The sequence below is a fragment of the Saccopteryx leptura genome, chromosome 9 (assembly GCF_036850995.1).
Source record: "Saccopteryx leptura isolate mSacLep1 chromosome 9, mSacLep1_pri_phased_curated, whole genome shotgun sequence".
Lineage (NCBI taxonomy): Eukaryota > Metazoa > Chordata > Mammalia > Chiroptera > Emballonuridae > Saccopteryx > Saccopteryx leptura.
This window is the reverse complement of record NC_089511.1, coordinates 40686873-40713898: the sequence shown is the minus strand read 5'-3', so window position 1 is coordinate 40713898 and position 27026 is coordinate 40686873. Positions and strand designations below refer to the sequence as shown.

The 27026-nt window shown below is 47.8% G+C and overlaps 1 pseudogene; it reads right to left on the bottom strand.

The window, feature by feature from the left end:
* LOC136381473 (Wilms tumor protein 1-interacting protein-like) overlaps window positions 1-25925 on the bottom strand; it is a 92075-nt pseudogene extending 66150 nt beyond the window's left edge.
* Window positions 25926-27026: the final 1101 nt, after the last annotated feature.

The following is a 27026-nucleotide window of genomic DNA, read 5'->3' as shown; positions in this document are numbered from 1 at the left end:
ATTTCACTCAGTATAATGTTATCAAGGTCCATCCATGTTGTTGTAAATCAGAGGTCCCTCGCCCTAGCCCTCTCTTCCTCTTGGTTCCAAGTGAAAGCAGCCCTTTCTCAGGTCACTGAGGAAAGCGGAATACTCCGTTCTCTCGTCTTATTTCCTTCAGAGTGGGTTATATATGCAGACACCTTTTCGCCCAATCGTACCTTTGTTTGAGGTATGTGTATTTCAGATGCTCCTGGGATTGTTTTTCTGTCTCTAGTTGTTGAATTTGTTGACATTTCAGCAGAGGTATCCGGAGCACCCCTCACAGTGCCATTTCTCTGACGTCACTCCTCTACTATCCCATTTTTAAGCATGCAATTTTCTAAACCTCCTCAAAGGCATCACAAAGCAGAGTGGGAAAGCTCACCCGGCATTCCGCATTTTCCGCTGCTCTTGGAAAAGCATAGCGATTGCGAACAAAGGACCTAAAAGAAGAGAAGTCATTGAGGTCATGAGTAACCTAGCTTGTAAAGGCCAAAACCGCCAGCACAAGAACCACCACAGAAAGCTCAACAAAATGACACCCTGTGAACACTCACTCAGAAGGAGCTAAAAGGGTGATCGAGGACAAACACACACCTGAACCACTGTAACTCCAAAATGATCAGAGGTAACTAGATCAGTTACTCTCATTGATGAATATGAACACTGACTCCACTTAAAATAATCGGCTGCCATTAAATAAATTGTGGGGAAAAAATTCCTGTTAATCTCTTTACATAATCTTTCGTAGCTTTTTTTAAACAATTTAAATTCTGTTAACATGTTTGCAAATGTCCCACTCTGTACACCATCCTCAATCCCCCATATTGTGACCCCGTTCCCCACGCAAAGTCTCTACATATTTTCTTACTGTTTCTCTCAATCGCTAAAATGCAAGGAGTCCACAGAAAACAGACTATGAGCATCAGAATTGTAACACATATGCATCAAGACATGGTTTTGTTTATCTGACTAAAGTTGGTTAGCGCTGCACTTAAGTTTTATGAAGAAAACGGTAATACAACCTGACTGGTGCTGGTGCAGTAAACGGATCGTCCACTTGAAGCTCCTGGTTGGAACCTCCGAGGTCCTAAGCTTGAGCACGGGATCATCAACACGGCAGAACCAACGGGAATCCACATACATTCACCCGGATCAGAAAACAAAGGTCCTTCCGGAATACAGTCACGTTTGGATCTGGCGAGGGCTAAAGAGGTGTTGGGGTGCGCAGGGAGGAGGGGGCATGCGTCTTCAGCCCCGCCAGGAGACCCAGAAATCACAGGTCCCAGGGGAGCGCCCATTCCAGGGCAGCCTGCCCCTGACCTCCCGGGCAGATGCGGGGATCTCCGGGAAGCGGTCAGAAAGCTCCCTCTCACCCACTCTCCTGTCCTCCGCCCTGGGCGAGTCCCGGGCCCTGCTCACCGCCCGCGGAAGATGCAGAATCTACCGTGCGCCGCACACGCAGACCTACCCCTTCGAACTCGCGGATCAGCACCGCGGCCTCCGAGGCTCCGGGATGTGGATGCTCCCCCCACCGCCCACCCCCCGCGCTGGGCTGCGGGGTTCTCGCCTCCGCGCCTCCCAAGACTGCACACCCGAGACCCTGCCCCGCCGGGACTCACTGTACCGCGCGCCTCGTGCTTGCGGGCCTCCGCGATGCGGACAGGAGGCCGAGGCAGAACCCTGCACCCACGCTGCCTCCCCACGGACCTGGCCCGCGGACCATGGGTTCGCGGTCCCGAGTCCCAGCTGGAAACTCGGCCGGTCCGCGGGCACTCTTGTCCGCACAGCCCCGCATCCTCTGGGCTGGGACCCAAGGAAGCAGTGTCCAGCCGGCTCACCCTGACCTCCTCGCTCAACGGAAACCAAACGTGGGAATAACGACAGCGGCGACTTGGACACTCACACCAAGCATAGCACACGGTGGCAGTGCGCATGTGCAAACATGCACACAGCCCGAGGTGCACATGCGCAAGAGGACATGGAAGTCCACGTGCAGGGCCCTGGAAAGAAGATGGGCACTTACCAGGTTGGATGTCCCACAGCTCTACACGCTAACAGGTTAGGAGACATCTGAATATCCTCCACCTCATTCAGCCTTCCATGGGAATTGAGTAAAGAGGTCTCCCTGCCCACACCACGGACTCCAGTTCCCACAGGTTTTCACTCCTGTTAGGGATCAAGAAAAGGTGTCCCTGTGTGATTGCATCGTGGAATCATCGTCCTCTCCTTACTCAGAGACCTTTCCTTTTAAAACTAGATTTCCCAGGCCCTGGCCAGTTGGCTCAGTGGTAGAGCATCGGCCTGGTGTGCAGGAGTCCCGGGTTCGATTCCTGGCCAGGGCACACAGGAGAAGCGTCCATCTGCTACTCCATCCCTCCCCTTCTCCTTCCCCTCTGTCTCTCTCTTCCCCTCCCGTAGCCAAGGCTCTATTGGAGCAAAATTGGCCCAGGCGCTTGGGATGGTTCTATGGCCTCTGCCTCAGGTGCTAGAATGCCTCTGGATGCAACAGAGCGATGCCCCAGATGGGCAGAGCATCGTCCCCTGGTGGGCATGCCAAGTGGATCCCAGTGAGGCACATGCGGGAGTCTGTCTGACTGCCTCCCCGTTTCCAACTTCAGAAAAATACAAAAAATAAAAAAATTAAAAAAATAAATAAAAAAGAAAAATTGTTTTTAGACTAAAAAAATATTAACAAAACAAAACAAAACAAAACAAAAAACAAGCTAGATTTCCCCACAACCGTGTGAGGGGAAAAGGATGGTTAGATCATGTCCACTTAACTGAAATACTGGGAGAAGCTTCACTGAAACACTACGAATCAGGAAAAGCCCAGCGGGGACATAAAATCCGATTACCACTGTGCAGGTGGTGTCTGTCTACAAGGAAGGAAAAGATCACAGACACATAAAAGTGACGGAAAATGATTTGAGATTGGGTTATGGGTATACCACATAATCGGCTATTCAAATGCTGTGAACGTATATACTTGAAATCTATGTATTCTTTTGATCAATGTCACCCTGTTAAATTTAGTTTTCTAAATAATGAATGAATGAATAAAATAAAGTAAGAAATGTTAAAGGTTGCCCTGGCCAGCTAGCTCAGTACATGGGGCTTCGGCTCGGCGTGAGGACATCCTGGGTTCCATACCCGGTCAGAGTACACATGGGAAACGCCCTTCTGCTTCTCATACCCCTCCTTCTCCTCCTTCTCTCTCTCTTTCCCTCTCAAAGCCATTAGCTCAATTGGTCCAAGCGAGTGTCAGCCTCAGGCACTGAGGAGAGCTCGGTTGATTCAAGCATCGGCACCAGACCGAGGTTGATGGGAGATCCCAGTCAGGGTGCATGCAAGAGTCTGTCTGTCTCCCCTCTTCTCACTTAAAAATAAAAACAATTAAGCGTGGTACATACATACTTTGGAGTACTATTCATGCAAAAATATGAAATCTTACCATTTGTGACAGATTCGATGGACATAGAGGTTAGTATGCTCAGTGAAATAAGTCAGAGAAAGACAAATACCACATGATTGCACTTTTAAATGGAATCTAGAGAGCAATATCAACGAACAAACGAAACAGAATCAGATTCACAAATAACAGACTGATGGTGGACATAAGGAGGCAGGGTTTCAAGTGATTAGATTTTAAAAAGTGAAGAGAAAAACAAGTAAAGATTCAGAGATATAAAATAGTCCCAGAATGTAAACTAAATCACAGGAAATGCAATCAATAATATTGTAATAACCATGTATGTTGCTAGGTGGGTACTGGAAGTATCCAGTGGACACTCTGTAAAGTGTACGCTTGTCTAACCACTGCGCCCTACACCTGAACCTTAACACAAATCCATATGAAAGTAAAGTGCACTGAATAAGAGACCTACAGGGCACACAGATGTGCTTCAGGCAGGCTTCCTGGACTCTCTCTAGAATCCTCTGCTTATAAGGTCACAAGGGCAGAGGTAGATGCCAGACCCCACGGGTGGATCTTGCCCTCACTCTGTTCGAGCATTCGTGCGATGAGGAAGCCATCCCGCTTTCCTTCTGCTTCCGGTAAACCCCCTCCACCTTCCCCTTCACAAGTCCCTGCTCTCCAATTTCCTCTTATCACCAAAACCCCTTCCACCTTCCATTTCTCATGCCCCTTCGTCCTCAGCTGCTCTTCTCCACATCCTTTCGCAGGACCCCAATCTGAGACCTCGGCCTCGCTCTCCCCAAGCTCCCCCACCTCACCAAACCAAGTTCTCACTTCTCCCCAGCAGGCCCCCCACTCCCATGAAATGCTACAAGCCCTACAGCCTGCACAGAACCACTAGGCAGTCCATGAACCACCCCCACCCCCCCCCACCCCCCCCACCCCCGTTCTGCTTCCTCTCCTCTCCTCCACCCTGGCCCTGCCCTTCACTCCTCCTCTAGCCCACACCCCCTTCAGGCCCTTCAGACCCCTGGGGCGATGGAGCACCCGCCCCTCCACCCCTTTTCCCACCAAAATCCCGGTCCTGAGACAGCCTGCAAACTGTGCCCAGGGCCAGGAGTCCTTGCCACTGGTCACACAATCCTCTCGAAGATCAGTCTATCAAGCAACTACCAAAAACAGGAATGAGACCATAGCAGACAGCAACTCCAGGTCATCCTCGTGAGCCCTCCAGTGACCCAAGAAGATCCATTTCTGCAGCAAGTTCTCAGCTGTCTGGGCATCTGGCCCGTGTCACCTAGTGGATGCCCTTCCTGGGCATTGGTGCACAGGCCAGAGAAATGGTACCAACCTCCTCTGAGTCCATACAGGCCCTCTAAGCTCCATTACAAAGGGGTAGCTAGGCTGATAAACACAGGGCATCTTTCCCTACAGACTCCTTGCCTCCATGTGGCCAAGCACAGTCCCCCTCACTCAGAAGAGGAGACTTACCCTGTGCCTGGGACACACCCCACTCCCCTAACCAGCCCCCCAGTAGACAGTGACCAGGGCTTCCGGCAAAGCAAAGACTCTGCATGGGGGACGTGGCAGTGGGAGGAGAGGCGAAAACCTGCTGTAAGGTTTTGCAACTTGGAAGCTGGGGAAGGCAGGGATGACTCTGGGGCAAGTCACCCTGGTCTCTGAGGTCCTGGGCACTCAGAGGGCAGTTGTTGAGCTCTGCAGCTTGGCTGGCCTTCAGCGTCTAGCTGGGTGAAGACTGTTTCCGCAGCCTTTCTGGGGACAGCAGTGAGCTCATGGGGATGTGGAGAAAGAACAGCTGGAGGTCAAGGCTCCCTGGAGGGGCTTCTCCACACCCTCCTTCCCCCCTTCCCTGCAGAACACAGGACATCCAGATCTACTGCCATCTCCCTGCCCTAACGAAAGATAAAACAGGCCAGACTGGTCAGATGTCAGGAAACCCCACTGAAACACTTCCGTCAGCCCAGCTGGGCCAGGCAGCTCAAGACTGAACAGACTAAAACCAGCAGCATGGCCTCCTAGGAAGGTGAGTCTGGGAGTGCCGACTGAGTGTGGGGAGGGGGACCCCTGAACACTCACAAACAACACAGGCTGCCTGCCTGCCCCAATGAAGTATGCCTGAGCTGGCTCCCCTGACTGCAACCTGGTGTGCTCCTGGCCCAGAATGATACTTTCTTTTAAAACAAGAGAACTCTCAGTCTTGATACACACTTGCCTGCGGGGTGAATTCATCTGGGAAGACACACCCTGCGACTGGCGCCCCTTCCCCAGGATGCACAGGGTCTGAAGACCAGGTAAGCCCGATCCCTCCTGCCCTGGCCTTCAGTGTCCCAAGGACTATGAAGAGAATGCAGTCTGCCAGTCTGCCTGCAACCTGGAACCCTGAGCTCTGACTTCTCATGTCAAGAGCAGGTGGGGAGTCAGGCACAGGTTTTCTCATCTGGACCCTGACGCGGTCAAACGCAGGACCTCCGCAAGCAAAGACGACACTATCCACTGACCCACCATACCAGCGCACAGTAAGACTTTTTTTCTTCCTTTTTTTATTTACAGAGACAGAGAGAGAGTCAGAGAGGGATAGATAGGGACAGAAAGGAACGGAAAGAGATGAGAAGCATCAATCATCAGTTTTTCTTTGCGACACCTTAGTTGTTCAGTGATTGCTTTATCATATGTGCCTTGACCGCGGGCCTTCAGCAGCCCAAGTAACCCCTTGCTCAAGCCAGCGACCTTGGTTCCAAGCTGGTGAGCTTTGCTAAAACCAGATGAGCCCGCGCTCAAGCTGGCGACCTCAGGGTCTCGAAGCTGGGTCCTCTGCATCCCAGTACAACACTCTATCCACTGTGCCACTGCCTGGTCAAGCAAGACTGTTTTCATTGGCTTACATTTTTCCCAGAATTGACAAAATAGGACCCTGTAATTTCCTTTTTGTTTAATGTTAGGTCATAAGGCCCAAACTAAAATCAGGGTCTTCTTCAAGGAAACCAATTTAAAAGTTTGTTAATTTATGTTTGACATAGTAATACATGGTTTAAAATTGACCACAAATCTGAGGAGACTGGTGAGAAATGAGGAAGACTAGCGAAACATTCTTTTGGCAGCAGAGAACTAGCTTATTTTAACCCAAAACAGTCACCACTTCTAATCCTGTACAGAGAAGCATAAGACAAATCAGAAAGATTGATACCTGCCTGACTGCCTCCAGCAAAAACACTTAATAAGTCCAAGATACTTTCAGTGATACCTCAGTAAGAGTCTAGTACCTTATTTTGATATTATGAAGGGGATGCTCCTGACTCAAACCTTTTTATAGACGCTTGGTTTCCGGGAGCTGAGATCCACCCTCTGATGCTCTCCCGGTCCTCTGAACCACTCCCACAGGTAGAACCTCTTCGGGAATCGCTGCTGCCCACAGGATGTCCTCGGTGAATCCCAGTCGGGGCACATGCAGGAGAGTCTGTCTCTCTATCTCTCCTTCTCTCACATAAAAAAAAAAAGAATACTCATGAAAGAAAAAATACAATTTTCCCCATTCAAGTTTAAAACTTTCTTAATAGAAAGTATTCAAACATTCCCTGGGAAAATGCACCATCAATAAAGACCTAAAGGAATTCTCACAGGCATATTCCCACAATCAAAAATTACAAAACATGAGAAAACAAGGATTGCGACCAAGAGAGAGGAGAAACATTAAATAGTATAAGTAGAAGTTCAGATGATATCAGATAGTGGAAATATTAGATGCATAATATAGTATAGGCATGTCTAATATGCTGACAAAATAAAACCAGACATCTAAAGCAAGAGACTACAAAGATTTCATGGAGAGGACATCAAAAGCAACACTTTCATGAAGCAAACAAAGATTCATTAGACTTTATAAAGAATTTCTTTTCATCAGAAGACTTCATTCAGAAAGTAATGAAGTACAATTAGGTTAGGTAAAGAATTTACATCACACATAATCAACGAAAAAAACTTTTATCTAAGACGCGTGAGGAACTCCTACAATAATGGAAAGATAAGTGTTTTTCTGCTGTTGCAAAAACAACTTCTCAAAATGATTTGACTTAACACTGTGCCTGTATCATACTTTTATAAAATAAAATATTAAAGGCTCTGGCCAGGTAGCTATGTTGGTTAGAGCGTTGTCCCGATACAGCAAGGTTGCAGGTTCAATCCCTGCAACCAGTCAGGGTACATACAAGAATCAACCAATGAATGCATAAATAAGTGGAACAACAAATCGATGTTTTCTCTCTCTTTCTCTCTTTCCTAGGTGGTCCATGGTGCAAGAGGGCCCAGAAAGAGGTTACCTACCACAGGAGTCACAGGTGAAGCAATCGGTATGATACAGGCTCCCCATTGCTGGCACGCTTGCCTTGCTCCGTAGATACCAGGCCCACACTTGATGCAAATGCCTGTGGGAGAAGAGGCAGGACAGAGCAGTTAGTACCATAAATATGCAGCTGGTGCATCCAAATCCCAGCCCTAATGCTCCCCACCAGCCTGACCTTGGGCAAGTGAACTTCTCTAGGCCTCCATCACGCACTCACTAATGCCTAACCTGGGGACGATACGGGACCCACTACTTAGGGTTAGTTGCTATTGCTGTTCAGCAGAGCACCTGGTACAGAGTCATCCTCGCCTCAAAATCATTATGATGGTTTATACCTAGAAAGTCACCCACGGCCTGCTCTTCGGACTACAGAAAAATCCTTACTTCTGTCTATGAGACAGAAAGAATGAAGACCACACAGACACAAGCAGAGCAGTCACTGACCCTCCCTGGTCATACTGTCCACATATGAACCGTAAGGCTCACTTATTCTTGTTCAGTCAGGACTCTGACGGCAATGACCTGCCACATGCCCGGCACATTTAGGTGGTGGACATTCTGCCATGCACCAATCAAGTCCCCACCCTCAAGGAGCCTGTATTCCAGTGCAAGGACAGAGACCACAACACATAAATATCTAAGGAGGAAGAAAGTGCTATGGAGGAAAATAAGGCTGTTTAAAACTATGTCTGTGTGATTTTTAAGTAGGGCAGTCAGAGCAGGTTCCGGGGATCAGGTGAGATCTGAGCAGAGGTTTGAAAAATGAGGGAGGAGTCCCAGCCAGGTGACTCAGTGGCTTAATATTCATCCTGGTGGACCAAGGTCACAGGTTCAATCTCTAGTTAGTGCATGCACAAGAAGCAACCAGTGAGTGCACATAAGTGGAACAAATTGATGCTTCTCTCTCTCTCTCTAAAAAACAGAAAAGTATTTTTAAAAAATTTAAAGAACAAAAGGGAAAACTGCCTGACCAGGTGGTGGTGCAATGGACTGAGTGTAAGACTGGGACACAGAGGACCCAAGTTCCAAATCCCGAATTCACTGGCTTAGTGCGGGCTCATCCAGCTTGAACACAGGCTCACCAACGTGAGTGCAGAGTAGCTACATTGATCGAGGGATTATAGATATGACCCCATGGTCGCTGGCTTCACCCCAAAGGCTGCTGGCATGACCAAGGGGTTACTCATTTTGCTGTAACCCCGCAGTCAAGGCACATATGAGAAAGTATTCAATGAACAACTAAGTTGTTGCAAAGAAAAACTGATGACTAACGCTTCTCATTTCTCCCTTCCTGTCTGTCTGTCCCTATCGGTCCCGCTGTCTGCCTCTCTCTCTCTCTCTCTCTCTCTCTCTGACTCTGTTTTTAAAAAAAGAAAAGAAAAAAGGGAAGCTGCTAATCAGGCACTAGGAAGACTGGGTGGAATCGGAGACCACCTCTTGCAGCACAGGGTGGGGAGCCTAGCAGGCAGAGGAGGGGCGGTACTAGAGAGGTCGCCAGCAATGCCAGGGAAAAGCCTGACACTACCCCTAGGAGACTCCCTGTCCAGCCCTCCTGCAGACCCAGCCCACAGGTGGCCAGCCCATACAGCAGAAGTCCCCTTCCCAAAGTTACCCAGAGTGTCCCTGTCCCCAGAGGACTTGAAGAATGTTCCACCTACACTCTGAATCCAAAATCTTCTGGCTGCTCTAGGACAGGCTGCCCTCACCCATTCCCTCCTGCGTTCTACCTGATCTCTCTCCATCACATTTAACCGTGATGAAGCCTCTTCCAGCTTTAAAAAGACTTTCTCTTACCATCGGCCACCCATTTTCTTCCTCTCCTCAGTCAAGGAAGAAAGCTTAGTTCTACACTGTCATCTCCTAACTGTGCAAACTCATGACTTCCTCTTCAGATACTGCTAGAAGGGGCCCTCTCCTCTTTGGTTTCCAGGATATGACCTGCACCTGGCTTTCTGGTTCCTCGCCCTTCCCAGCTCTAGTGGGTATTCTCCTACTCTGTCTTGGGTCACTCATGCCTGTTCTCCCAGGGGTAGGAGGACTGCTTCATTTGCTAGCAAACCCAGGCAGGAATGTAGAGGTGGCTGCTGAGGACCTAGGTGAATGGAGGAGAGCCATGGCCACCAGAAGTCACAGCCATTCCTTGGCTCTGCTAACGGCTACTGGATGGACACGCAGGTCCAGCATTGCTAAAGATCCTAATTTTTCAAGAAAAGTGGGATATCTAGATTTCTATATGAAATCTTTCCATACTGAAATTACTAACATAAATGTTCTGAAATGCAGATGGCAAACATACCATATCTGCAGGTCTCCCTGGGAAGTCCCAGACCCTCTAAACACCCCGCAGAGGGCTCTGCAACAGCCAGGATCCCTCTCCGCACTCACTGCTCCACCTCCCACATGGCCTCCAGGCCACTCCTGTTCCAGAACAGAGGTCCAGGGTCCTCCATAAAACTGCACTTCCTCTGAGTTACTGCTCAAGAAATGGCACTTTGGGGAGGTCAGGTTTCAGGGAAAATCCAGGTTGGCTCTCCCACTTGCAACTCTGATCTCGGCCCCTATGCCCTGATCTTGACTGAATTCCCTTCCCTCACTCCCACTACCTGATTCACCATCATCAATTCTCATCCCCAATGGTTATTTCAACATCCTCATGGTGTCACAGCCTGGCCCCCAATCACACATCCCAAATATTGGAGCCAGACTGTTCTTTCTTTTTTTTCAATTTCTTAAAAAGATTTTAGAAAATTATATTTAATGAGGTGAAACTGATCAATAAGAGTGCATAGGTTAAATGGCAGCGGAGTATGCAGACACACAGATGCCTAGCTCTCACAACCAAACTGGAATACAAATCAATTTTGGAAAAATCAGTGTGAAAAACCAACTATGGACTACAAGAAGAGTTCTCAAAAACCAAGGAGCAAAGAAGAAGCCACAACAAACCTGGTAGAGAGCTCCTGAATCTCCCCTGCTTACAGGAATGAGGAGGGGGGGGGGTAAGGTTGAGAGCCCAGAGCGGTTCTCACTCCAGGGAAAAGAGCAGAAAATACTGCTCACAGCCACTTGCCTGGTGACCAGGGAGCAGGTGTGTTGAAAGGACTGGCTTATCTTCCAAGTGTAAAGCAGAGAGAGTGGGACAGACGGTGAGGGGCCAAGGAATGCAGGAGCTGACTTAAAAAGCTGACTCATCCAGTGCTGGAGGCGGCCATAGCTGGGGGAGGGACTGATCCTTCCACAAAACAAGGCTAAATTGTTTCCCACCACAGATCTCCAGACATCTCTCCAGTTCCAATCAGCACAACAAAACACAGCTGAAAACAAGAAGTGGGGAGGAGGGGCAATAACTCAGGTCTCCATGGAGATCTGAGATACACCTCCTCCTACTGAAGCTGGGAAAACTACCTGCCCCCAGAGAGATTAATTGGTAGAAGAGGCCTTCAGAGTCTCAGGTTAAACCCTCGCATTCCTGGATAGTTTCAAAGAAGCCCCCTGCTGAGATTAGGAAACAAGACTATTACCTGTTAAGAAGACAAACAAATCACGACTTCAAAGCAGCCCAAATCCAAAAGTGGATTACAAATGTTAGCTGATGCCAACCCAAGAAGACCTAGAAATAACACAATTGAAAACTGGAGGCAGACAACACCAAGCCTAGACTCAACCAACTCTACAAACAAAACACCCAAACACAGATAATGAGAAGACAAAGAACTGCAATCCAAGTGAAACCTCAAGAGAAACCTTCAGGAGATGACCTGAGTGATATGGAAATAATCAAATTTCCAGATAGAGAGTTCAAAATAATGATTGTAAGGATGCTTAGGGATCTTAGAACAAAAATGGATGGTCATTATGAACACCTAAATAAAGAAATAGCAAGTATAAAAAAGGATATTGAAATATTAAAAAAGAATCAGTCCAAGATGACAAATACAATATCAGAAATGAAGACCAAAATGGAAGGAATTAAAAACATGATGGATAGAGCTGAGGATCGAATCAGTGAGTTGGAGGACAACTTGAATGAAGGCAAGAAAGCAGAGAAGACAAAAAGAAAAGAGACTCAAAAAGTCTAAGGAAACTCAGAGAGCTCTGTGACAACATGAAGAGAAATAACATCCACATCATAGGGGTTCCCAAAAAAGAAGAGAAAGAACAAGGGATAGAGACTTTGTTCAATCATATCATAGCTGAAAACTTCCCTAAATTGATGGAGAAACTCTCACAAGTTCAAGAAGCACAGAGAACAACATTAAAAAGAAACCCAAAAAAACCTACACCAAGATACACCATAATTAAAATACCAAAGCTAAGTGATAAAGAGAAAATATTAAAAGCAGCAAGAGAAAAAAAAGCTATCACCTACAAAGGAGCCCCCATAAGGATGACATCCGACTTCTCAATAGAAACACTTGAGGACAGAAGGGAATGGCAAAAAATATTCAAAGTAATGCAGAACAAGAACCTACAACCAAGACTACGTTATCCAGCAAGGCTATCATTTAAAATTGAAGGAGAAATAAAAAGTTTCCCAGACAAAAAAAAAAAACAACAAAAAACTCAAGGCATTCATTACAACCAAACCAATGCTGCAGAAAATGTTAAGGGGCCTATTGTAAACATATCAAAGTGGGAAAAGAATATAACAAAAAAGGAATACAGCTTTAAAGAATAAAATGGCAATAAACAACTACATATCAATAATAACCATAAATGTAAATGGTTTAAATGACCCAATCAAAAGACATAGGGTAGCTGCATGGATAAGAAAACAGCACCCGTACATATGCTGTCTACAAGAGACACACCTTAGAACAAAAGATGCACATAGATTGAAGGTAAAAGGATGGAAAAAAACATTTCATGCAAATGGAAATGAAAAAAAAGCTGGGATAGCAATACTTATATCAGACAAAATGGACTTTAAAACAAAGGATATAGTAAGAGATAAAAAGAAAGGCCATTACATAATGATAAAGGGAGCAATCCAACAGGAAGATATAACTATTATAAATATCTATGCACCTACTATAGGAGCACCTAAATATATAAAGCAGACTTTGATGGATTTAAAGAACGAGATCAACAGCAATACTATAATAGTAGGAGATTTCAATACCCCACTAACATCACTAGATAGATCCTCAAGAAAGAAAATAAACAAAGATACAGCAGACCTAAAGGACACACTAGATCAACTCGATTTAATAGATATCTTCAGAGTCTTACACCCTAAAGAAGCAGAATATACATTCTTTTCAAGTGCTCATGGTACATTCTCTAGTATAGACCACATGTTAGGGCATAAAAGAGGTCTCCACAAATGTAAGAAGATTGAAATCATATCAAGCACTTTCTCCGATCACAATACCATGAAACTAGAAATGAACAACAAAAAAGCTGAAAAATTCTCAAACACATGGAAACTAAACAGCAGGTTGTTAAATAACAAATGAATTAAGATTGAGATCAAAGAAGAAATTTTTTAAAATCTTAGAAACAAATGACAATGAGCATACGACAACTCAAAATATATGGGACAAAGCAAAAGCAGTACTGAGAGGGAAGTTCATAGCACTACAAGCACACCTTAAGAAACTAGAAAAAGCTCAAATAAACAACTTAACCCTGCATCTAAAAGAACTAGAAGAAGAACAGCAAGTAAATCCCAAATGTAGTAGAAGGAAGGAAATAAAAAAGATCAGAGCAGAAATAAATGACATAGAGGGTAAAGAAACAATATAGAGGATCAATAAAACTAGGAGCTGGTTTTTTGAAAAGGTAAACAAGATCGATGAACCTTTAACTAGACTCACCAAAAAAAGAGAGAGAGGACTCAAATAAATAAAATGAGAAATGAGAGTGGAGAAATAACAACTGACATAACAGAAATACAAAATATTGTAAGAAAATACTATGAAGAACTATATGCCAAAAAACTAGACAACCTAGATGAAATGGACAAATTCCATGAAACATACGATCTTCCAAAAATCAATCTGGAAGTATCAGAAAACCTAAACAGACCGATTACACCAAATGAGATCAAAACAGTTATCAAAAAACTCCCAACAAAGAAAAGTCCAGGCCTGAAGGTTTCACAACTGAATTCTACCAAATAGTCAAAGAAGAACTAACTCCTACCCTTCTGAAGCTATTTCAAAAAATTCAAGAGGAAGGAAGACTTCCAAGCTCCTTTTCTGAGGCGAGCATAATTCCGATTCCAAAACCAGGCAAAGACAACACAAAGAAAGAAAATTATAGGCTACTATCTCTGATGAATATAGATGCTAAAATCCTCAACAAAATATTAGCAAACCAGATCCAACAATATATGGAAAAAATCATATACCATGATCCAGTGGGATTTCTTCTGGGGAGGCAAGGCTGGACAATATTTGTAAATCAATCAATGTGATTCATCACATAAACAAAAAGAAGGAGAAAAACCACATGATAATTTCAATAGATGCAGAAAAAGCATACGATAAAATCCAGCACCCGTTCATGATCAACACTCTCAGCACAGTGGGAATACAGGGAACATACCTCAACATGATAAAAGCACCTATGAGAAACCCACAGCCAACATCATACTCAATGGGCAAAAATTAAAAGCAATCCCCTTAAGATCAAGAACAAGGCAGGGGTGCCTCTTTTCACCACTCTTATTCAACATAGTCCTCCTGTAAGTCCTAGCCACAGCAATCAGACAAAGAGATGAAATAAAAGGCATCAAGTTGGAAAAGAAGAAGTAAACCTATCATTATTTGCAGATGATATGATTTGTATACAGAAAACCCCAAAGTGTCAGTCAAAAAACTACTGAACCTGATAAATGAATTCAGCAAAGTGGCAGGATATAAAATCAATACTCAGAAATCAGAGGCATTTTTATACACCAACAATGAACAGCCAGAAAGAGAAATTAAGGAAACAATCCCCTTTACTATTACAACCAAAAAAATAAAGTACCTAGGACTAAACTTAACCAAGGAGACTAAAGACTTGTACTTGGAAAATTATAAATCATTGATAAAAGAAATCAAGGAAGATACAAACAAGTGGAAGCATATGCCGTGTTCATGGTTAGGAAGAATAAACATCATTAAAATGTCTATATTACCCAAAGCAATCTATAAATTCAATACAATACCAATTAAAATACCAATGACATACTTCAAAGATATAGATCACATATTCCAAAAATTTATATGGAACCAAAAAAGAACACGAATAGCCTCAGGAATCTTAAGAAAGAAGAATAAAGTGGAGGTATCACACTTCCTGATATCAAGTTATACTACAAGGCCATTGTACTCAAAACAGCTTGGTACTGACATAAGAACAGGCATATAGATCAATGGAACAGAAAAGAGAGCCCAGAAATAAACCCACAGCTCTATGGACAAATGATATTTGACAAAGGAGGTAAGGAAATACAATGGAGTAAAGACAGCCTCTTTAACAAATGGTATTGGGAAAACTGGACAGCTACCTGCAAAAAAATGAAACTAGAACACCAGCTTACACCACTCACAAAAATAAACTCAAAATAAAAATAAAAGACTTAAATGTAAGCCATGAAATCATAAGCATCTGAGAAGAAACATAGGCAGTAAGCTCTCTGACATCTCTCGGGGCAATATATTTGCTGATTTATCTCCACAGGGAAGTGAAATAAAAGACAGGATAAACAAATGGGACTATATCAAATTAAAAAGCTTTTGCACAGCTAAAGACAATAAGAACAGAATAAAAAGACAAACTACACAATGGGAGAACATATTTGACAATACGTCTCATAAGGGGTTAATAACCAAAATTTATAAGGAACTTTTAAATCTCAACATCAGGAAGACAAACAATCCAATGAAAAAATGGGAAAAACAAATGAATAGACACTTCTCCAAAGAGGACATACAGATGGCCAATAGGCATATGAAAAAATGCTCAACATCACTAATCATTAGAGAAATGCAAATTAAAACCACAATGAGATATCACCTCACACCAGCCAGAATGGCGCTCATCAACAAAACAACACAGAATAAGTGCTGGCAAGGATGTGGAGAAAAGGCAACCCTCCTGTACTGCTGGTGGGAATGCAGACTGGTGCAGCCACTGTGGAAAACAGTACGGATATTCCTCAAACAACTGAAAATCGAACTGCCTTTTGACCCAGCTATCCCACTTTTAGGAATATACCCCAAGAACACCATAGAACGGTTCCAAAAGGGGAAATGCACCCCCATGTTTGTGGCAGCATTGTTCACAATAGCGAAGATCTGGAAACAGCCCAAGTGTCCATCAGAGGACGAGTGGATTAAAAAGCTTTGGTACATATATACTATGGAATACTACTCAGTCATAAGAAATGATGACATCGGATCATTTATAATAACATAGATGGACCTTGATAACTTTATATGGAGTGAAATAAGTAAATCAGAAAAAACTAAGAACTATATGAATCCATACATAGATGGCATATAAAAATGAGATTCAGAGTCATGGACAAGAATGTGATGGTAACGGGGGTGGGGGGTTGGGGGGGTTGATGGAGCAAGGAAGGAGAGAGAGAGAAAGTGGGGGGGGGGGACACCAAGAGAACCAGATAGAAGGTAACCGAAGACAATCTGACTTTGGTTGAGGGGTATACAGCAAAATCAAATGTCAAACTAATCTGGAGACATTTTCTCTCAACATAAGTAGCCTGATTTATCAGTGTCACTGCATTAAATTTAATTTGAAAAAGAGGTCATAAGTTTTAAGTGCACATTTCTATAAGACGTTTCTTTCTGAGGTGAAAATGACCCACTCTCAAACCTTCGCTGTTGTCCATCGACTCTGAATCCCCAATCTTTTCTTTCACTTGTCTAAGTCATCGGCCTATGTGGTAAAGAAAATAGAGGTCAGCTCCCTGCGGGACACAGGAAGAATGATGGGCTATGACCCTGCATCATGAGGTTGTTAGTTCTTTTTGACATTTCCCTAAATATGTGCCTGCATCACTTTAACAAAAATATACTGAAGAAGAACCAGAAGCAGGAGGGACCTCAGAAAGTCAGGGAGCAACCCAAGCCAGTAACGTAATTGATCAGAGTGTCGTCCTGATAGCCAAGACTGTGGGTTCAATCCTCAGTTAGGGCATATCCAAGAATTAAACAATAAATGCATAGATATGTGGAACAACAAATCAATCTCTCTCTCTCTCTCTCTCTCTCTATCCACCATCCTCTTTCTCTAAAAACATAAATAAAAAATAAACCTTTGAAAACAATTCAGAGAGAAGAAAGTTTTAAGGAGAGACAACTCCACCCATGAGATGTAGCAGTGAGGTCCAGACCCACAAGGCCTGGCAAACACCCAGGAGAGTCACCAAGGTCATGTGCAAGAACTGGGTCAGCCCAGTAAGAGGAGATCAGAGTGGATGAGCAAAGACGATGCTAACCGGACACCCAGCTGAAAAGATGAGATGAAAGGGGCAACCAGACCGCGTGGCCATGCAGCTTTGGGGATTTTTGTTTTTAATAAGAAAAACGTTTTTTTAAGATTTTTTAATGTATTTTATTTATTCATTTTAAAGAGGAGAGAAAGAGAGAGAGAGAGAAAGGGAGGAAGAGAAGGAAGCATCAACTCCTCCCATATCATATGTTTCAAACCTGTAACCTCAGGGTTCCAGGTCGACGCTTTATCCACTGCGCCACCACAGGGCAGGGAAGACTCTTGTCCATATTTGTAACCAAAGGAAAAGCACCGGTGGGAACAGTAAAGGTGAAGATGGGGTTGGAGATGGAAGGGTATTTGTCCTCAGATGACGTGGACTTGAGAGCTGTGGGGAAGGGAACAGGAAGCCACTGGGGAAGACAGCTACTGACCTCAATTTTCTCAGCAAAGCAGGAAAGGCAGGGCCAGAGGAGAGAGGAAGGTTCCTGGGGGAATCAGAGGGAACTGACCAAGGCTTAGGGCGACGGATGGTGCCGAGAAGACCAGAAGACCATCGCTCTGCCCCTGGCACGCAGCGAAAAAGGGAGCTGCAGCACAGGCACAGAGCTGGGCTCTGCAGGACAGACAGCGATTGGAGGAGACAGAGGTACTAATGAGATGCAGGCCACAGTCAGAACTGAAGATGGCAGCAGCGCAGAAAAAACAGGGTGTGGCTTGGGAGTGGTTGGCTGAGGACAAGGCAGAGAGGTCACCAAACTTAAAGAGGTTCCGGAAGCCTGAGGCTGTTGGTCGGCTAAAGGCAAGGGACTCCAAACTCGGTGAGGAGAGACAGAGGGACCGGGAGGTCAGCTACTGCCAGAGCCAGGAAGGAAGGGGCCAGAGAGGAAGAAACACCCTGAGAAAAAGGTTCATCACAGATCCCTGAACTCAGGCTACCTGTAGACGTCTTTGTGCAAAATTTTATACTATTCAGTTACTTGTATTTTTGAAATCAGAAAAATGTTACCTAAATCTGGCTTCTCTTGGAGAAAAAAAGATATATCATCCCTCACCTCCCCCTCCCACATGACTTTAATGGGCCGGAACTTAGGGGCAGCTCCCTTTAGAAAGGAGAACCCACTGCTCTTATGGTCTTGTGCCTGGAACCCCTTCACTTCTCCCATTAGCTGCCTGGGTATAGCCGCCTCCATGCCACACAGACTCATAAGTACCTGCAGAGGTCCCCAGAACACACTCCAACAGCTTCTGCAAAGCGTAGGGACAGGAGAATGAATGGTCTGTCCACAGAGCAATGGAAAGTCTTTCTCCTCAGAAGACAGTCCAGAGAGGAAACAGCTTCCTAACTCCCTGCCTTTTCCCAGGACACTCCCAGGCCATGTCACAGCAGCCACACCACAAATTCTCACCCTACAGCTCCCAGAGGTGCTTACCCTCCCAAAGGCATGCCCACATACTCCCTTGACCACCTGACCCCTCCTGGTCTGCAACCCAAGATAATGGAGTGCAACAAGCCACATGCTCCAGGCCTGCTTTGCCCACATTCTTCCCTTTGCCTGCAATGCCCCCATCTGACCTGTCACATACAGCTTCCTCCTCCCTCCAGATCCAGCTCAGGGCGGTCCTGAGCTGCTAGCTGAAATGAATGCAGGGAACCCAGGACAGCCTCCATCCCTGGCAGGATGAACACCAGCCTCTCCCCTACCTCCCATTAGAGTCCGCTGCCTGGACTGTCCGCCCAGCAGTAAGGGAGGGAAGGAAGTCCCAGGCATCTTCTCAGAACCTCAAGCCTAAGAGTCCTATTGTTGTCCAAAGGACTAACAGGGTTCGGTGAGACCCAGGGTCCGAATGGGAAATGAGGACTCAGAAACTGGTGAGGTTTGCAAATGCTGTCCAGCAGGATCCCCTCTGGAAACATGCCACATACAAAGCAAAGCTTAGAGAGAGGACAGCCCAGAGACTGGCTTGGTTCCCTCTGCTACAGGGTGGACTCTCCCTCCCTCACACACTCTACCTCCAAGGGCTACCATCACCAAACACTGAGGTAAGAGGGGGTCCGGTGGCAACCCGGCCACTCCACCGTCCTGCTTACTGTCTACAAACGACACTGCAGCGGGGAGGGCAAACACCGGGAGGATGGGTCCCTACACAATTTATCCGACCCTGGTCACAAAGTATCCAGTAGGATGAACAGAAGTAAGTGCCAGGAGTTAAGAAGAAATTAGCCAGAAATGGCTTGTTGTGCCTACATATTTACATGGCTTTTTCTCCCAGTTGGGGTAAGGGCTTCAACTCACTTTCCCAGAGCCCCTTTCTGGCTGGGAGACTGAGACGCGAGGCCGGCGGTCCACACTCACACACTTCCAGCGAAACATGCCACCGGCTCCCCTTCTCATCCCGGCCCCTAACAACGCCCAGCCCCAGTCACCCAGGCTGTGCTCGCCCGAGCCGGACGCAACCCCGGGGCCGTCCCGACCGCTCACCGAAGGAATCCCGCGCCGTGCGCGCTTCCAGCGCCCGCTCCAGCTCTCGGGTCAACGCCTCCAGCCGCCGCTCCGCCGCGCTCGGGCCGCCCCCTCGGCCCAGGGGCAGCTGGAGCGAAGGCAGAGGGAAGGGGGCCGGCCCGGCAGACTCGGGGGAGCGAGTCGGCGCGGGGCCGGGGCCGGGCAGGAGCAGGTCGGGGTAAGCGCCGGCCGAGCCGCGGGAGCCGAGACGGGACCCGCTGGAGCGGGCGCTGCCCACCGACGGCGGCTCCGGACCGGGACGCGGGTCCGAGCGGCCTGAGCGCGGACTGCCGTGGCGCTGGTCGTAGCCCAGGCTGATGCCGCTGGAACGGGCGCTGTCGCTGCCGCCGCCGCTGTCGGAGCCCGGCAGGCTGGCCCGCGGGCTGCCCGCTGGCTGCGCGCTCATCTCGGGGCGGCCGCGCGCCGCGGGCCGCGCTCCCCACGGCTCAGTCCGTCCGTCCCGGCTTCGGGGCCACTGGCGCCGCCTTCCCTCGGAGGCCCAGCGCCGGCGCCGCCTCGTTTCCGAGCCCGAGCCTCGGCCCCCGCCTGCCCCGGCCCGGAGAGTCGCCGCCAGGCTGCAGCTCCCTCAGGGGCAGAGCCGCCTCGTGCTCGGCTACCCGGGAGCGCTGCCTGGCCCGGCCCGCCGGCCCTCGCGCCTCACCTCCGCTTCAGCTTCCCGCCGCCGCTCCGGCCGCGCCGCCGCATCGTCCGCCCGAAATCCGAGCCCGCCCGGGAGCGCGGTCCGGGACCTGGGCGCTCGCGGCGGAGAAATGTGCGCTCGGAGACGCCGGCCACGCCCCCTTCCCCGCGGCGCGGCGACTGCGGGGAACTCCTTTGTGGGGCGGGAATGCGAGGAAGGAGACGGCACTGCGGCCCCTGGTGTGTGGGGAGTGAAGGTGGCGGCGCCCGGAGCTGGAGGAGCATGGAGGGGCGCAGAGGCACCGCCGGAACCCCGCGCCGGGTCGCCCTGGCTGTTTTTCGGAACTACCCCTGGGCGGTCCGGAGGCGAGCTGTGGCCGCCGTCTTGCGCCGGGACTGTCGGGTCTGTGGAAGGGTCACGGATCCGCGCGAGCTGAGCTGTAGGCGGGTCCCGCCCTCTAGCGGGAGAAATAGAAGCTTACAAACATTTCCCACAAACTCCCTCGTCCTACTTCCCGGATCTGCCACAGTTTCAAAACCCTTGCCTTCCCCTGAAACGCTGCGCCAGATCCAGGACCCTAGAAAATCCTCTACATCTGGAGCATATGCGCCCCTAGTATCTCGCGTGACCCCAAGACCCCAGTCCAGCCCTGGACCATGTGGTTCCTCACTGCTTTCTGGAACCCCCATCTGTCTGTTGGCAAAGGCGCCTAGAGCAGGAAGCTGGAGTTAATTGTGGATTGCTTCTTGCTTCTGGTTGCTCTATGCAAGACTCCAAGGCCAAGCCAGGCCCAAGCAGATGTCAGGTTGAGCCAGTGGATGGCTAGCCCTAGGCTATGGCCACCACTTTCAGTCACCAAGACATATTAGGACTCCCCGTTTTTCCAGCACTTGCCTTCAGGGATGAGGTGGGGCTTTGGGGGCCACACGAGGTGAGGGGAGGAAGAGAGGTGTCTAAGGTTTTGTCCCCAAAAACACAAGCTACAAAGCCCTTGTCATTAATTTCACACAGCTGATAAGGAATGCAAACCCTTATCTGTCAGGATCTCCAGTGGATGAGTCTCTTTTCCAGCCTCTCCCCCAGCAGAGAATTCCAGCAAGGAACCCACAGTGACTCTGGAAGCGGGGAGCCTGAACCCGGAATTGTCCTGGTGCACACTGGTCAGGACCTGGGCCCCCACATTGCTGAGGAGCCCATCGTGGCCCATTGTCCTCAGCAGGCAGTTGAGCAGTGTCCCACCCCCCAGCTCCTCCCCAGCACCTCTCAGAGCTTGCAGCATCAACACCCACCTCCAGTCCCCATGCTCAGGGTAATGGGGCAGGCACAGGTGAGGACAAGAGTTTTGGAGAGCAATTATCCAAAAAGCTGGTGATTGAAAAGTGACCTGAGCCTCACCTATGGTGGCACAGAGGATAAAGCATGGACCTCGAATGCCGAGGTTGCAGGTTTGAAATCCAGGGCATGCCCGGTCAAGGCACGTAAGAGAAGTATCTACTATAAGCTGATACTTCGCACTCCTCCCCCAACCCAGCTCCTCTCTCTAAAATTATTAAAATCTTTTTAAAAAATTATCTGAGAAACAAAAGAAATTATCAACAATGAGATATCATTTTCCCGTTATCTCCCTTTTTAAAATGGAAATTTTGCCCTGGCTGGATAGCTTTGTTGGTTAGAGCTTCATCCCAAAGTACACAGCTGGCCTGTTCAGTCCCTGGTCAGGGTACATACAGGAACAGATCAATGTTCCTCTCTCTCCCTCTTTTTCTCTTATAAAATCAAGCAATTAAAAAAAATTTTTTTAGAGAGAGGAGAGAGATGAGAAGGATCCATTCATAGTTGCTTCACTTTAGTTGTTCATTGCTTCTCATGCTTGAGGGAGGCTGCTCAAACTCAGCCAGCGAACCCACACCCAAGCTGACGTCCCCTTGCTCAAGCTGACAACCTTGGGGTTTCAAACTAGGAACCTCAGCGTTCCTGGCCAACTCTCTATTCACTGTGCCATCACCAGTCAGACAGTAAATTTTTAGGAAAAACATTTTTTTTTAATGGAAATTTGGTCAAGTGTGGTGAAATTTGCATATATTTTATTGGTAGTGGTATAAGTTGGTACATCCTGTTAGGAAGACCAACTTCAGTGTTACATTCTCCCAAATGAGAACTCTGCCCAGGCCAGATAGCTCGGTTGGTTAGAGCATCATCCCAAAGCACAGAGGTTGCCAGTTCTATCTCTGGTCAAGGCACACATAGGAACAGTTCCATGTTCCTATCTCTCTCTCTCTCTCTCTCTCTCTCTGTCTCTACCTTCCTCTCTCTAAAATTAATAAATTAAATATTTTTTAAATGAAAGCTCCTATAAGCAGTAGCGCTCCAAGAATCTATTCCAGGGAAGCAACGCAAAATGCAGATAACAATGTCAGCAAAAAGTGTTTATCACATTATTTATGTAATCCATAGTCCTAGTATCTCCAGCCTTCTTTTATTTTTTAGATTTTTTTATTCATTTTTAGAGAGAGGAGAGAGAGACGGAGAGAGAAGTGGGAGGAGCAGGAAGCATCAACTCCCATATGTGCCCTGTCCAGGGAAGCCCAGGGATTTAAACCGGTGACCTGAGTGCTCCAGGTCGACATTTTATCCACTGCACCACCAGAGCTCAAGCTCTCCAACCTTCTAAAAAGGAGCTCAGAGGGAGATCTCTGCCCTCAAAGGGGGTCCTTAAATAACTGTTCCATCCCTACCTGCCCTACTTAAAGCTTCCAAGATTTAAACAATATATTGGAGCTCAGATTCAGCTAAAACTCACTCTAATAATAGGAAATAACAACAACAACCCAAATCAGACACAGAAGCAATTCTGCCTGACCAAGCTGTGGCACAGTGGATTGAGTGTCAACCGAGGATGCTAAGGACCCAGGTTCAAAACCTTGAGGTCATCGGCTTGAGCAGGGGTTGCTGGCTTGAGCATGGGATCCTCTCTCAGACTCTCTGTCTCTGTCAAAAATTTTAAAAAATTAAAAAAATTTTGTCTTATGACACATGCGTGCGCAATTGAAGGGGACTGGCAGGGACAGACAGGAAGGGAAAGAGCTGAGAAGCGTCAACTCATAGTTGTGGCATCTTAGTTGCTCATTGATTGCTTTTCTCATATGTGCCTTAATGAGGAGGTTACGGCAGAGCGAGTTACCCTTTGCTCAAGCCAGTGATCTTGGGCTTCAAGCCAGCGAGCTTTGGGCTCAAGCCAACAACCTCACGGTTTCAAATCTGAGTCCTCAGAGTTCTAAGCCGACACAGTATCCTCTGCACCACTGCCTGATCAGGTAATAAAAAATCTTGGGAGAGAGAGAGAGAAGGAGAAAGGGGAGAGGAAGAGAAAATGTTTTCATCCAATAGAGCAGGGGTCTCAAACTCAACTCAGCATGTGGGCCGCAGAGCAAGATCACAGCCATTCGGCGGGCCGCACTAGGTCTACAAAAGGCAACTGTTACGCAACACTTTTCTCACTGCAGTTGAAAACAAAAAAAAATCAGTACAACAAGCACAATCGTACATGCAGTTTACTCAGTGTCACAAAACGACCAGAAACTGTAGTTCGCATCACAACTGCTGTTAACTAAGCTAATATCTAGCTAAGATGCTAGAGAAATGAAAAATACAAATAGGCCCCTAGGCTTACTAAATTTTATCCAAAATATTTTGAACTTCGTGGATTAGTCTGCGGGCCGCACAAAATTGTTCGGCGGGCCGCATGCGGCCCGCGGGCTGCGAGTTTGAGACCCCTGCAATAGAGGGTTTTATACTAGATGGGAGACTTTAGTTCTATGAGAATATGTTAGCCTGTTTGCATTCATTTGTGCACTAATTTTATCATCTGAACTCTACTTAGGTGTTATGAAAATGCATAACGGTATAGAATTGAGTAGAAAATTTTAATTTAGCTGGCTCAAAATTAGTTTCTTCCCTGTGCGACAGAGGTTTTGAGTAATGTAAATCCTCCACCTTTGATGAGTCAATTAAATAGTTAAGAAAACAAGATAAACATGTCAGCTTGACCAGACAGTGGCATAGTGGATAGAGAACCGGACTGGGACACAAAGGACCCAGGTTCGAAACCCTGGGGTCACCGACTTGAGCGCGGGCTCATCAGCTTGAGTGCAGGGTTACCAGCTTGAGTATGGGATCATAGACATGGCCCCTTGTTTGCTAGTTTGAGCCCAGGGTCACTGGTTTGAGCAAGGGGTCACTCGGTCTGCTGTAGCCTCCTGGTCAAAGCACTTATGAGAAAGCAATCAATGAACAACTAAGGAACTGCAACGAAAAATCAATTCTTCTCATCTCTCTCTTTCTGCCTGTCACTATCTGTCCCGCTCTGTCTCTGTCACACAAAAAAAGAAAGAAAAAAAAAGATAAAGGTGATAACTGATATAGTATCACACGAGGCAGACCTTGTGAGGAGGAACAGAGACAGGGCATGGGAGGACACAGCTCAGGAATGTGGCAACACTAGGCCACAGCCCAGGCACAGGACCCACAGAAGAGGCTGGGAATTCTCATCAGCACCACTGGCTCAGGTAAAAGCTGAATTTCCAAACTAATTAGGGATTGATGAAGGGTGAGTAAACATCAAGCCTGGTGAAATGCATCTCCCTGACCTCAAACCCCAGCCTGTCTCCACAAGGCTGACAGTAGACAGGGCACTGATGGCCCAGGCACTGTCACAAAGAGGTTAGAGTCAACTGTGTCATGCAGACACCTATGACAGGTGTGTGGCACGTAACATCAGGAAGTTAAGGCAGAGATTATAGGACAGTCCGGGAACCAGCGGGAAGAGCAGGTATATGTGATGTGGGCAGCTCCATGGGCACAGCAGGCCTGGAGGAGAGTGTGCATTGGTGTGAGAAGACGGGAGTGAAAGGGAGCAGTTGGGCATAGACAGCAGGTGAGCCAAATGTTCCAGGACCATAATCCTCCAGGCCAAGGAGGCCCACAGAGACCTGGTGTCCTTGGGAGCCTCTCAAGTCCTCTCTGTGCTCCAAGGTAACTCTCCTTGTAGGACAGGAAAGGGTCCACGTGACACACACACACCCATCCCAGGCTGAGGAAGGGCAGTCCAGCAGGGCCAGAGAAGAAAAGCAGAAGGGGGAAGGCCCCCCTTCTGTTCCAGCTATTTCCCTTGGGTTCACCAAGACTCCAGACACATCCTGGGCTCTCTCTGTCTCCAGGAACAGGAACCTCATGAGTGCCTGCTGCCTCAGACTGCTCCTGCTACCCCAGGAGACAGTGCCACAGACTTCCTCCCAGGATGGCTCAGGAACTGCTTCTCCATCTCCACCCCAGGTGATATGGCCTCTCCCATCTCTGAGCCCCTCACCCAGGCCTGTTCTGAGCAGTCACCCATCCCCAGAGCATGTGTACTCACTCAGGCCTCTCCCAGGCAGGTGCCCATCACACGCACTCGGGGTTACACACACCCAATGCCCACACACCGCACAGGGCCAAGTCCTCCAGAGCTGTGCTGGGTGGAAAGTCATCTGTGAGCATATTCCCAGATGCGTGCTGAGACCCCAGCCAAGGCCCTCCCAGAACCCACTACAGGCCGAGCCTACTCCTTTCCCACAGCCCTCGTGCATAGGGAGCAGCTGCTAACCAGAAGGGCAGAGCTGGAAAACAACCTCAGGAACGGGGTGGCAGTGGGAAGAGATGGTGGCGAGCACCACCACGCTCAGCCCAATCACCACGACGGCCCCGACATTTGCTGCTGTGAATTCCCGTGCCCAGCCCCGCCCAGGTCCCATAAATCACTACCCCAACTGCCCATCCATCCTAGCCCTCTCCTGAACAAGGGACTCAGGTTTACCTGCAGTTAAGGAAACTCTTATCTGTGTCTCTTGACCAAAGAGGTCAGGAAGCACTACCAGGAAGGGTCAGCACCATCGGCTCCTCTCCTAGGACCATGAGGGCACAGCAGGCCCAAGACCTACCTCAGAACTCTCTAAGAGCCAACCATCCCAACCCAACATCTCTCTCTCTCTCCCTTTCTGTCTCTCTCTCTCTCTCTCTCTCTCTCTCTCTCACACACACACACACACACACACACACAGTGGATCCAGCACTCAAGGGTCTTGATTCCAGGCATGAGCACTGAATGGCTGGCCTTGCACAAGGGCCCTGTGTATACTGCCTGGACACACACACACACTTGGTGCACCGTGCATAGCACTCAAGTAAACCCCGGTTCTTGGTTCTTTATGTCCGACCCTTGGCTCCTTATTGGGCAACTCAGGCTGTACTTGGACTTGCAAATAAATGGGGGCGAGACGTCTTAAGGCTAGATCCTAAAGGCCAGGGCAGGTCTGATTCAGGCTATGGTACCAACCATGCACCAGGCACTCTGGAGACCCAGACAAACACTAGCCTGGAATGCACACCAGGTAGTGAGGAGATGGACATCAAGAAAATAAGAACTTCTAGGCCCTGGCCAGTTAGCTCTGCGGTAGAGCGTCAGCCCGACGTGTGGAAGTTCCGGGTTTGATTCCCAGCCAGGGCACACAGGAGAAGCACCCATCTGCTTCTCCACCCTTCTACCTCTCCTTTCTCTCTCTCTCTCTCTCTTCTCATCCCACAGCCAAGGCTCCATTAGAG